Genomic DNA, 12,837 nt, shown 5'->3' on the forward strand with positions numbered 1-12,837 from the left:
CTTCAGGAACTTATAAGTAAAAAATACTTCGGAAATTAGTTGGCTTTTCCGACAAACATTTATGCATTACCTGTAGAGAATTTACAACTGTAAAGAGCCATGCCATGATCGATTGGTATGTTACATCATCAGCAACCAACATTAGAAACCCAAATATCCATGTCAGACCCATCATCACGATCAACGTTATTGCAAGCATGAAATCCTGGGAGTTCGTACGCTTTTGTGCGGACGATCGAATCTGTTAAAGTAACGGTTGTCAGCAAAACAACTCGGTATAAAGTTAAATTACATTTCATATGTTAAACTCACTTCGCAGGTTGTGCAAATTTCCGCATGCAAACGGATTTTATTTTAAATCTTAATGCAACTATTGAAATATACATGGTTTTAGCTTAAAGAAGTGTTCTGTGTAGCTAACCTTCTGCTTTCTGCACGTAAGACTGCTAAACACAATTGCAAACAGAACAATATTGAAAACAAGCAGTAGACCGATGGGCAAAAGGAATCCATAATGCAGAGAGCTGAGATGCACCCAACACATGTGTCTTGCTTGATACGATGATATAAACAGATTGTCATCTGCAGACAAGAATTCTATCACAACAAAATATCGTACACACTAAAGTTTTGCTTATATTTTTATTATTGAAAAACAGAAAGGCAGCATCATCACGTTTACTCACTGTAATGTTTGTTGTCGTTCTTGGGCAAAAAATAAACGAATAAATAAATGAATGCAATTTAGACTTTCTTTAGTTCACTAAAAGAAGTAATCGACTTCAGTTTTGATCATTATTACCTGGCCTGTATCTGGGAATATCGTGATTAAGTATCGTGACACAGGCGTTTACCAGCACTATGATCAGAGGTACCAGGTACGATACCAGCACAGACGTGATGCGAACTTTGTCCGATGATGTGCTCATCACCTGCAAACACGTAAACGTAAATTCTGAACGTTGTATATGAAAACCTCAGATTTTCCACCTTCACCAGAGCATTGTAAAGGTCGTAGGCGTTAGCGCTCATCCAAAACCATGTGGCAAGTAGGAAATACTGTAGGAATGCCGTAGAAATGTAACATTCTATCCTATTCTCAACGTTTCCAGCGCTGGTTAAGAAGATAACGTTCACCACAAGAAGGCATACGCAGATGTTTAGAAGAAAGAGAGTTGGTTTCTTTTCCCTCAGTTCTCTGCAAATATGGGATCAATATTTCTGGTTTGGTTTCAAACCTGGAAGACGTTAGCGTTGCTCACTTGACGCTGATGTAGATGACGAACGTTAGCACAAGGCCAGCCATAGACAGACCGCATCCTATGTATGTAGCGATGTGAAGGGCGTGCGCTGACGGAAGCACAACCGATTTCTTTGAAGCAAAAATCGTTAAAATTGTTTCTACGTGTATTGACAGATAGTACTTACAACGATCATCGCGAAGTGTCCTAGTTGGTGGCAGTGGAACCTCGAATCCCCGTCTGGGCCGCTCACCAACACACAAGTGTTTGGAACCCAGCGAAAATGATCTTTATCCAACATCACACATTGTGTTCTGGTGACTGTTTCCTATGAAAAAGATGTTATTTTCAACCTTTTCCTCAGACTACACTGACTTCAAACCTTTAAGCGATTTGTTTCATGGCGAACTCCGCCCTGTCGTTTGGTTCGGTTGTTGAAAGTAATGTTCACTATCTCCTCGGTGTTTGAAACGGTGAAATCCTTAATGCGAGCCGTTATTACCTGGAAAATACGTTGGTTTACACATAGCATATTGCGTCATTTTATGTTGGTTCCCTTTTTCGTACGTTGTAATAACTTTAGTTGATCGTTATGACGTATTTCTGAATACCAGAATAATGTTATTTGTGCAATTAGTTCCTTGTTTCAGAGTAAATTACGTACATTTAGTATCCGTATAAACTTTAACCAAAATTTAATTTAAAACAATGTCGTACTTCGCTAATTTCGTCATCCACGGTCGGAAAAAGTGCGTTGGTTTTGTGAAGTACGAAGGATACGCGCACCGGCTCCTCTCGTACATTCCGCTTTGAGCGATCTTCCCGCAAACCAATAGACGTTGCTGCCATTTCCAACAACTCTGCTGGTATTGCGAAATTGATAGGAGGCTCGTACGGGACTCCCGATGTTAAAAGGGGGAAGAAAGAAACGTCAGAGTAATGACCAGCGATGGGCTTCTGCTCCTCGATCTACAGTAACAGTGTGTGTTAAAATGTGACACGAAGCATTTTATCCTCAACTGCTGAGTGCTAGTCCTCTCTAAGGATCGTGAGTTCAAACCTCACCGGGAGCTAATTTATTAGATCTCGCTTCGACTTGTCCCTAGGAATGGATGATCCAGCAAAGCCTTGCCTACGATGCCAGTGAATCTCAATACTTTTTACCCTATTATATTTTACTCACAAAAAATTATTTTACCTGTATCGTGATATCCTTTGTCTTTAGGTTAAGTGATGTTCTATTTCCGGGAAGCTGTACACGTTCTGTGAAATCTTGCAAAACCTTGACCAGAGTTGTTTTTTGCTCCTTTAGTTTCCTTTTACAAAAAATAATTGACTCGTTTCTAGTAATAAATATAGTTTCAACATACTTTGTAGCCTTTTCTTTGTTTGCCAGAGACGCCGAAACTTGGTTGGTCACCAGCAAGGTATCAAGAAGATTTTTTTTGGTAATCTTCATGCACATATTTCATTTCGTGAAAAGCTTTTATCAATCTGCATCATTTACACAACATACCTTTACTTTTGAACTAACAGTACTCAGTTGGAGAAGTGTATTTGCAACTGTTGCCGTTTCCTCTGCGCTTAGGTTTGTAGTTGTGGATGACGTGACAAGTCTTAAGTTGGTTAAGGACGATGTGATTGCTTCTGTAGTCGTTGGTTGCTGTAAGAGAGGATTTCTTTAGAACTTGCTCTGCGAAAATCTTCTGCACTTTTCTCGTGCAAAAATCTTACTGCGTATTTGTTTATTTAATCCAACAAACCTTCAAAATATTGGCGACCACAGTCGATACATTTGCCGCGCAAGGCAAACTTTGGAGATTTGCAAATGAAGTAATTTGATGATTCAACTGATTTCTTGCGCAGACTGCAGAGGCGACTGATCTCCCTGCAAGTCCGGTTAGACACAAAATATAACATGCCGCCAAAAATTAAAATATTGAGATCCAACCAAAACTGCAGATGCAGACCCAGCGATCACTGTAACTTTCGTAATAACACCAAAAACAGTAGCTTTTTACTTCAGGATCAGCTTGGCTTATAATCAGGTGTTTAATGAACATGACAAGTTTTTACACGTGGTTTCGTAAATCTTTCATACCGTCTCGACACTTTTGCGCAGACAAAACTGATTCTCCGATGCTCGCACGTTCAAAGTTGTACCAAGTGTCTGTTGCGTTGTCGTATAACACGGTTTCATTGCAGAAAGCTGTAACAAATTCTGGCGTTACAACAATACTTGTGTACAAGCAGGGGTATACGTACGATTGCAAATTAATCCGTCTCCTTCGTATCCCACTGCGCATGCGCAGGTGTAAGCACTGTTGTCTTGCAGTGGCGTGCAAGTTGCCAAGGTCTTATGGCAAGTTGAGTTTGCACAAATGTTTCGAATGCCTGGTTGATACAAAAAAATAATCTAGTTACATTACCTCATAATTTCATTCTAACTGAATAAGGAATTCTGTTTAGTTTTTGATTGGGTTAGTTTTGTTATCAGCCATCAATTTAATGAAATTATGTAGTGAAGAAGATTTTTTCGATTACAATGAAGCCTTTAATTCATCTGACCCTAAGTTCATCCATTTTTTTGAAACTATTGGTACCAGTTGCATTCATTCTTGTATGCAAAATTTATTTATTTTCTGATGATTTGTGTGTAGCTAAGAAGGTGTGACAAGTCACTAGAGCCATTTGCAGATATTTACAAAGCTCTTGTTATTAGTAGATATTTCGTAAATCATTTTAACATAAGTACGTCATTGTCGGGACTTGTGAATCAAAAGTAATCACGCATTTTCGTTGGTTGCATTGAATACTTGTGTGCAAGGACAATGTACGTACGTTCGCATGCAGTTCCATCCCCTTCGTACCCCACTGCGCATGAGCAGGTGTATGAACTGTTGTCTGGCAGTGGTGTGCAACTTGCCAAAGTTTTGTGGCACGTAGAATTTATGCAGACATTTGGATTTCCTGGTTTGAAAAAAACAAACAACTTCTTTGAGATCTGTTTTTGACGAAATGAGGTGAGACTTGCAACAAGTAAAGTTATTTGGATGTATTGTTTGGAAAATGCAACAAATATGGCTCTCGCAACAAGTAAAGTTATTTTGATATATTTGATCAGCTGTTTGGCCAGTAAAGTCGTCTGATTGTCACACCAGCTGCACTGATGGTACCTTCGTCAAAACAGTGGTCATCTGTCTGCAGCTTACACAATACATTTGGATATATTGCTTAAAAAATGCCACGACCCGTAGAGCCGATTTGGAATTATCCACAACACCCTTGTATGGATAGATTTGGGCTGAAAAGGTTGGGTTACAGTATTAACAGTTATACCAACCTTTTGAACTAACAGAACTCAGTTGGAGAAGTGTATTTGCAACTGTTGCCGTTTCCTCTGCGCTTAGGTTCGTAGTTGTGGATGACGTGAAAAGTCTTAAGTTGGTTAAGGATGATGTGATTGCTTCCGTAGTGGTTGGTTGCTGCAAGATAGGATTTTTTTAAAACTTGCTCTGCGAAAATCTTCTGCATTTTTCTCGTTAAAAAATACACAGACACCTTACAAATGAAACTATACACTGTGTTTCCTAAGCAGTATATTGTCTTACTATGTATTTGTTTATTTAATCCAACAAACCTTCAAAATATTTGCGACCACAGTCGATACATTTGCCGCGCAAGGCAAACTTTGGAGATTTGCGAATGAAGTAATTTGATGATTCAACAGATTTCTTGAGCAGACTGCAGAGGCGACTGATCTTCCTTCAAGTCCGGTTAGACACAAAATAAAACATGGCAACAAAAATTGAAATATTGAGATCCAACCAAAACTGCAGATGCAAACCTAGTATGGTGGCCTATGAGTGCCACCCATAGACCTAGCGATCACTGTAACTTTCGTAATAACACTAAAAACATTAGCTTTTTACTTCAGGATCAGCTTGGCTTAGAATAAGGTGTTTAATAAACATGACAAGTTTTTATATGTGGTTTACTAAATTTTTCATACCGTCTCGACACTTTTGCGCAGACAAAACTGATTCTCCAATGCTCGCACGTTCAAAGTTGTACCAAGTGTCTGTTGCGTTGTCGTATAACACGGTTTCATTGCAGAAAGCTGTAATAAATTCTGGCGTTACAACAATACTTGTGTACAAGAAGGAGTATACGTACGATTGCAAATTGATCCGTCCCCTTCGTATCCCACTGCGCAAGCGCAGGAGTAAGCACTGTTGTCTTGCAGTGGCGTGCAAGTTGCCAAGGTCTTATGGCAAGTAGAGTTTGCACAAATGTTTCGAATGCCTGGTTGATACAAAAGAATAATTTAGTGACCTTTCCTCATAATATCATTCTAACTGAATAAGGAAATCTGTTTAGTTTTTGATTGGGTTAGTTTTATTATCAGCCATCAATTTAATGAAATTATGTGGTAAAGAAGATTTTTTCGATTACAATGAGACCTTTAATTCCTCTGACCCTAACTTCAACGATTGTTTTGAAAAAATATTGTTCGATTTGGTACCAGTTGCATTCATTGTTGTATGTATGGAAATTTTTTTTGATGATTTGTGTATAGCTAAGAAGGTGTAACAAGTCACTAGACCCATTTGCATATATTTGCAGCACTCTTGTTTTTAGTGAATATTTCGTAAATCATATTAACATAAGTACGTCATTGTCGGGACTTGTGAATCAAAAGTAATCACGCATTTTCGTTGGTCGCATTGAATGCTTGTTTGCAAGGACAATGTACGTACGTTCGCATGCGGTTCCATCCCCTTCGTACCCCACTGCGCATGAGCAGGTGTATGAACTGTTGTCTGGCAGTGGTGTGCAACTTGCCAAAGTTTTGTGGCAAGTAGAATTTATGCAGACATTTGGATTTCCTGGTTAGAAAAAAAACAACTTTCTTTGAGATCTGTTTTTGACGAAATGAGGCGAGACTTGCAACAAGTAAAGTTATTTTGATATATTTGATCAGCTGTTTGGCCAGCAAAGTCGTCTGATTGTCACACCAGCTGCACTGATTAGACCTTCTAGGTCAAAACAGTGGCCATATGTGTGCAGCTTACACAATACATTTGGATATATTGTTTAAAAAATGCCACGAGCCGTAGAGCCGATTTGGAATTATCCACAACACACTTGTATGGATAGATTTGGTCTGAAAAGGTTGGGTTACAGTATTAACAGTAATACCAACCTTCTCTGTAGCGGAGCAAAAACCCTCCACGGCTTGTAGAATTGCGGCCAGTAACGAACGAAACTGTGACTTCATCTTTGGAAAATACTTCAAACTCTTTTCGATTTCCCTGCAAACGTGAAATTTGCAGACCGTCTGAACGCCTGATCTAAAAGGAGAAAAAAAAATTATTTTGCCAACCGCTTATTGGCTAACCTGGATGGTGAAGTGTTTTGTTATTAAACATTTGCAAAAAGAAATGCCACGAGATTTCGAAATGCTTTTCCGAAATTAATAATTTTTTTTTCTGCCAAGTTGACCCCATCGCTTTAATCAGATAACATTTTAATAGAAAACATATTTGGGAACCGTTTGTTTGTGTGTTCAGCATGACGTGACAATTTGGTATGATTAAATTGCTGCAAATACAACGACATTTCAATAAAACATTGAGTACCTCGAGCCAAGACTGGGAATCGGTAATCTGGACGTCCACTTTCATATGCACCTCCTTTCCAGGTGTTGTTGTGTTGATGTTCCAAAAACAGTTCAGGTTATCGAGGTGCACGTAGGGGTATCCCCTTGAAGATATTTCTTGCCAGTAGGGCGAGGCAGTAAGGTTTTTCCCACAACTTTTCCGATCCACTGCCAATCCATACGATGACACAAGTATACAGTTTAATTACTTTGAATCCATATTCACGAAAGCATGCCAAAGTTACCCGATTGTCTGGTGATGTTGACCGAGAATCTACTTTGTTGGCTGTTAGTTTCAAAGTACATTCGCATTGTGTGCATCAACGGCAAAGTTGCGGAAAGAAATTGGCTTGTGTTGTAAAATTGGTTTGTCTTTGTGTATATCTGTACATATTGGTGTCATATAACATGGTTTGCCAGCATGCCAACATCGATAAGCTGTTATCTGCTGGTTTCATCGTTTATTAGAGGTTTTATTTTACGTTTAATATGAAGGTTTCTACCAAGATTTTAAGTAGAAGCCAAACACGACACAACAACACATGTAAAATAATTCTGAGTCATTCGTTTGACGTGTTTCCTAAACATACACATTCGCTGTGCTTGCAGGCATTATCGGTATCGCTTATTCAAATAGAATAGAAAACAACAGCATAAAGTGCAGTTTGTTTCTTTTACCTTCTTTCATCACTACTCACCTCAAGCTTATCCATTGGAGACAAAGTTAAACTCAGCATCGTAAGGGTCAGAAAGCTGTTATTTGCAGTCAACGTCCAACCGCACTTAAGTCCGCGAGGCGCAAAATCCGGAAATCCCGGGGAGCTGATGATTCTTCCGGTTGTGATTATTTCTGTATTGCCGCACTTGGGAACTAAAAAGAAGTCTATTATTTTGCTGGATAACTTGAAGGTTTTCTTTTTACAGTTGATGTAACTGTTTATAATTCCATAGATTTTGTGCGAAAGTATTTCAAAACTTAATTTAATTTATTTAATTAATGGTCGTTTGATAATTATTATTGGAAACATAAAATAATCAACGAACGCTTGCCTTCTTCTATGTCAATGCGAAACGGCAACTTGGCGTTTCTGCGTTGTAAGAAGGGTCTGACTCTAACTTCCGGAGAATTTATGACGATGTTGACATCTTGTCCTTTCCCAAGTGGCACCGGTATGTCACTTCCGTCTTCTTGGAACTGTAACAATTCTTTGGCTTTCAGATGATTTTTTGTGTATGTTTGACACAGGCGTTTGATTTTGTAAGTACGTAAAACCTGTTAATTAGTAAATGCGCAAACAACGCAAGAATTGAAAACCAACACTTGTATCCCGCGATGTTGAATCTAAACTAATAGTATTTACAAACAATCATATTTTTTTCTCACCTCAATTCTATTGGTTGTGTTCTGGTCAACATACAAATTATGCGCTTTAATGTATACACTACTGCTTTGAATGTCAGGTAAAGAGATACTGTACATGCAGGAACGTAAAATCGGGTAGTAGAGTAGGCTGTTGGACATATCATTGAAGTACCTTTTCGCCTCAGTGATGTTTAAACTTCTGTCACATGCTTCAAAAACACACGGTCAAGTATAAGCTTGCATGAAAATCGTGTTAAACAGGATTGTTCTACATATATTAGGATAAAACCGGTAGATTAAAAAACGTATTTTTTGCCTGCAATCGATATAAGACTGTTGTAATGAATTAATGTGTAAAGATATGCACTTTGTTGGCAAACAAATTACGAAACAATAAATGGGATCGACTTTTAACTTTGTCTTACCACATTTAAACTAACGGCATTAGTTTATAAAACTTAATCATCAGTTAATAGCGACTCGTTGATTATTATAATCTTAACCAGAGGTCGGCAACTCTACCACTGATGTGGCTACAAGTTCATGCAAGAAGAACAATGCGAAAAAAACGAAACAGTTTTTGGTGAACTTGGTTGTTTGTCAGTGCAAAAGTTATTTTGTTATTTTCTTGTGGATCAAAGAATTAAAATAAAAAAATTATCGACTTCTGTCCTGAATAAAATTGAAACACGGCCTTGCTCTACGCTTACGTTCTATACTATAAGAAGCATTGAAGACGATCCTTTCCATGATTGTGTTGTCGAGTTCAAGGAATACTTGGATCGGTTTGTAAAATATTGCCGTTTGTCCTGGATGTATGTTCATCGACTTACTGTTGGCTGCTGTAAAAACCTGCACACAAAGCATTCAGATCAGTGGTTGTCAAACATTTCAAACCTTTCTGTCTTCACCTCTGACCCCTGAGAGACAAATGCTTTAATTTTGTATTAGTCACTTTGAAATGACGTTTTTTCTGACGTTTTTGTTTCGGAGTTGTGTCTTAATTACAGGTTTTTGAGCCGCATGTTCGACGAAATTAAACAAACTAAAAGTCAAGTTAAAAGGAAAGTCGCATTTATCGGTTGTAACGGTTATTTATAAGCAGTTAAAATGATTGTTACACTGTCATGCACATAACGTGCACAGAGAAGCAAACCTTTAATGCTGACGTAGTGGAAGATGAATTGGAAATTTTCAGGGTCAGAGTTAGAGGGTAGTACGGATATCTATTAAAGTTCCAACCGCAAATAATACGAGATTGATTTGAAATGGGGATTTCCTTCGACGAAAATTCTCCGTTGAAATCCTCAATATATCGTCCGCATGGTGGCACTACAGAGTATCATAAGCAGTAAAACTTAATCAGCATTGTTGTTAGGATGATCGAACCAAAACAAAAACAAGTGTTGTGATTCAATGCGATCAAATTAAATCTACATAGCGCGAAAGTATAAAGTGCAAAAACCGACCTTGCGAGAATGTAAAAGACATTGAAGCGCCTGTGAAAGTCACGAAAGCGCTTGCGAAAGACATACGAGATCTTTGTGTATGGATGACAAAGCTTTCGTTAAATGCCCCAGTACGACGATAAAGGCCAGAAATCTGCAAAATAATCATGTGTCTGACGCAATGATAAAGTCGATTGAGGCAAATTTCAAATTGGTCAATTCCGGTTTTCAATAGGTTTCAGATCCGGTTGATTTAAATTGCTAAGGACCAGTTAGAACCCATGTGATATAAATTTGTATAGGGCTGATTTAAGTCCATTATTTATCTGTCTTGTGCCCAAGTTTAAGTTATATAAACTAAAATGTACCGAAAAGTCAGTGTATATTCCAAACAAGTGATGCAGTCGTAAAATTTGGATGTCTTGCAGTCGTAAAATTTTGATGTAAATATTGTTAGGCGGATCAGCGGTGATTGACCAACTGCATCTAAAATTCGGGTTTACGTGTAACACGTCAGGAGGCATTCCATATGAGCTCATAAGTTGATCTGTGGCGTTTGCGCGAAATCTTCCTCCACAAGCTGTCGTAAGAACAAATTAAATCCTTCAAGAAACTGAAAACAATTGGCAACATCGATTAAGCGCCCGACCCATATACCAAGAAGAAAACCTGATGGAGATTCGTGGCCATGATATCCTGGGTTTGAAACCCGGTGTGGTTAAAAACAGAACAAAAAATCTCGGTTCGTAACCGGATTAAAAAAGTTTTGTATCGCATGCTGTGGATGCGATTGATGTTGGCATTGGAAATTTAAAAGCACTGCACTTCTGGTTACGTAGATTTTATTATAACTGAAAAAAATGTGACCAATAAATCTTAAAGCGTATTATGAGCGCAACAAATATAACCTGTAAGTATGTGTTTGTGTTATGTTTTTTTTCTAACAGCACATATTTCGAGCACTTACGGTTAATATGAAATGCGCACATGCTTCAGACTTCGTCAACATTTAAGCCAAAAAGACACAAACCTTTTATGTCAAACTCGCCCAAAAGCCTGCCTTTGGAATGAGAGCGGTTTGCAGTTTTGAAGTAGACACGAAGGGTTCTACCCGTAGTGAATAACTGATCATTGGTTGTGTTGTTCAGGAGGCGCTGCATAACGTTTGCGGCATAAACCTGCAGAAAGGTAAAGTATTTTATATTATAAAGTATATGTACACACTGTTTCCACCTGTGAGGTCTCATCAGTGCAGCTGGTGGCTGGGCTGGCTGATGGACTAGCCACAGTCACTGGACTATACATGTGGAAACAGTATGTATACTCCACTCTGCAGCTCTCATTGACTACTATGGCTCTTTTGCACAAATAACATGTAATATATTTGTTTCACGAGGGATTACCACAAATATGTTATTGGCCTGATCGAGCTGTAACGGGTTTCTTATGACAAGAGTTCGAGATCCACTCAGCCCTTGTGGGGGATAGAAAGTCCAACCGCACACCAAGTTTGGTTCCGGGTTTTGGGGGTAGTTAGGTGAAGAAATTACTCCTTTTGCGGTATTTGTTGAAAATCCACAGGTGGGTACTGAAAAGCACGTCGGAAATAAAAATACAAGTCAGTGCTCGTTTGTAAAGGCTATGCCTTAGATTAATTTTTCCTCCACACAATTATAAATGTAAGGAAAAGGCGTTTTATCAGTTAGTGACGAAAGTTTAATACCTTCTCTATATACGATCGAATAGCCAGAACCTCCGCCTTCAGAAAAGAAGTCAACTTTTACTGGAAATTTGTGAGCGACCATCAGAATTGTTTCAGAAATTACATCGTAATATCCGATTTGAGATGAACCTTCAAAAACCTGAAACAAAATCTGTCAAATGAACATGAGGCAGATGATGTTACATGCTCACAAAAAACAAATCAAATCTGGTAAAAGTTTTCTGAGTGGTTCTGGGAATTATTTCTCTGAATAGCTTTGATTCCAACCTTATGAATAATTATACCACAATCACGGGAATGGTTTTACCACGGTGTAAAATGATGTGTTTTTTTTCTCCCCATAAGTTTTGACGCCCTGACTGATGCCAACCTGGAAATAAACGTTTCTGCGATCGTGGTAAAGTTTCTTGTATGTATTGCAATACGGCATGATTTCCACACGATGCTTATATTGAACCGCATGTAGTAAAAAGTCGCTTTCTGCCTACTTCTCTTCCTATATTTTAGGACGCAAACAGCTATATTAGCACTTGGCGTTTGTTTGTGTAACAAGGTATTTAAAATCAAATCCGCAGACAACGCCAGTGTTGTACGAATTGGTGCCCTTTGCCCTTGTTGACCAAAAAGTATAAATTTACCTTTGTTGAAGCCGTACAGTTAAATACCTGTTATAATAAAAATATATAAAAGATTCTTCTGGTGAAGAAATTGCTTTGGTTTCTACAGCAATAACTGCCCTGTCTCAAAAATTCCGACGAGCTTGCAACGAATTCATAATTAACAAAAGTAATTGATGCATAGAGGTCATATTGTTATGTCACTAAAGCCATATTGGTCGTTGTGTTGTGTGTAATTTCCAGTTGGCCCAATATCCTCTTTGCTGGCGTTGGCCCAAGTCTGACCTTGTGAACGAAAGTTTGCTTTGCCTTCAATGTATGTTCTACAACGTTGTTTCACACGCCTGACTGGCACGGCCATTTTCCCTTTGACCATCGTTTGCTTTTGCAAGTGCTGTGACTGGCATTCTATACTCTATCGGTTGTCACGTAAACTGCTTATGTGAAAAGGATTGAAGTTAACATTGTCTGCCTTGTGTCTTTATATTGGCACTTGGTAAGAATAAAATTGTATATACCAATTGGAAGATTAATTAGTTCGAAACCAGAAGAAAGGAGATTGCCAAATTCTAGCCCCAAGCCCAGACATTTTAAAGGTCAAGGACTCTAAACTCTAAAGTGACCTAGGAACACTATGCCTAACTAAACGCTACCTATTGCGGCATACGTTGCAGTCTCTTGGTTGGCAATTTACCGTAGTTCCGCTGCAACAATCTGTGTTATTTGGATTTCCCGAAATCTTTAACTGGATGCTCCTCATCGGATTAGAAGGATTGATGGTCA

This window comes from Ascidia mentula, chromosome 9 (assembly GCF_947561715.1).
Source record: "Ascidia mentula chromosome 9, kaAscMent1.1, whole genome shotgun sequence".
Lineage (NCBI taxonomy): Eukaryota > Metazoa > Chordata > Ascidiacea > Phlebobranchia > Ascidiidae > Ascidia > Ascidia mentula.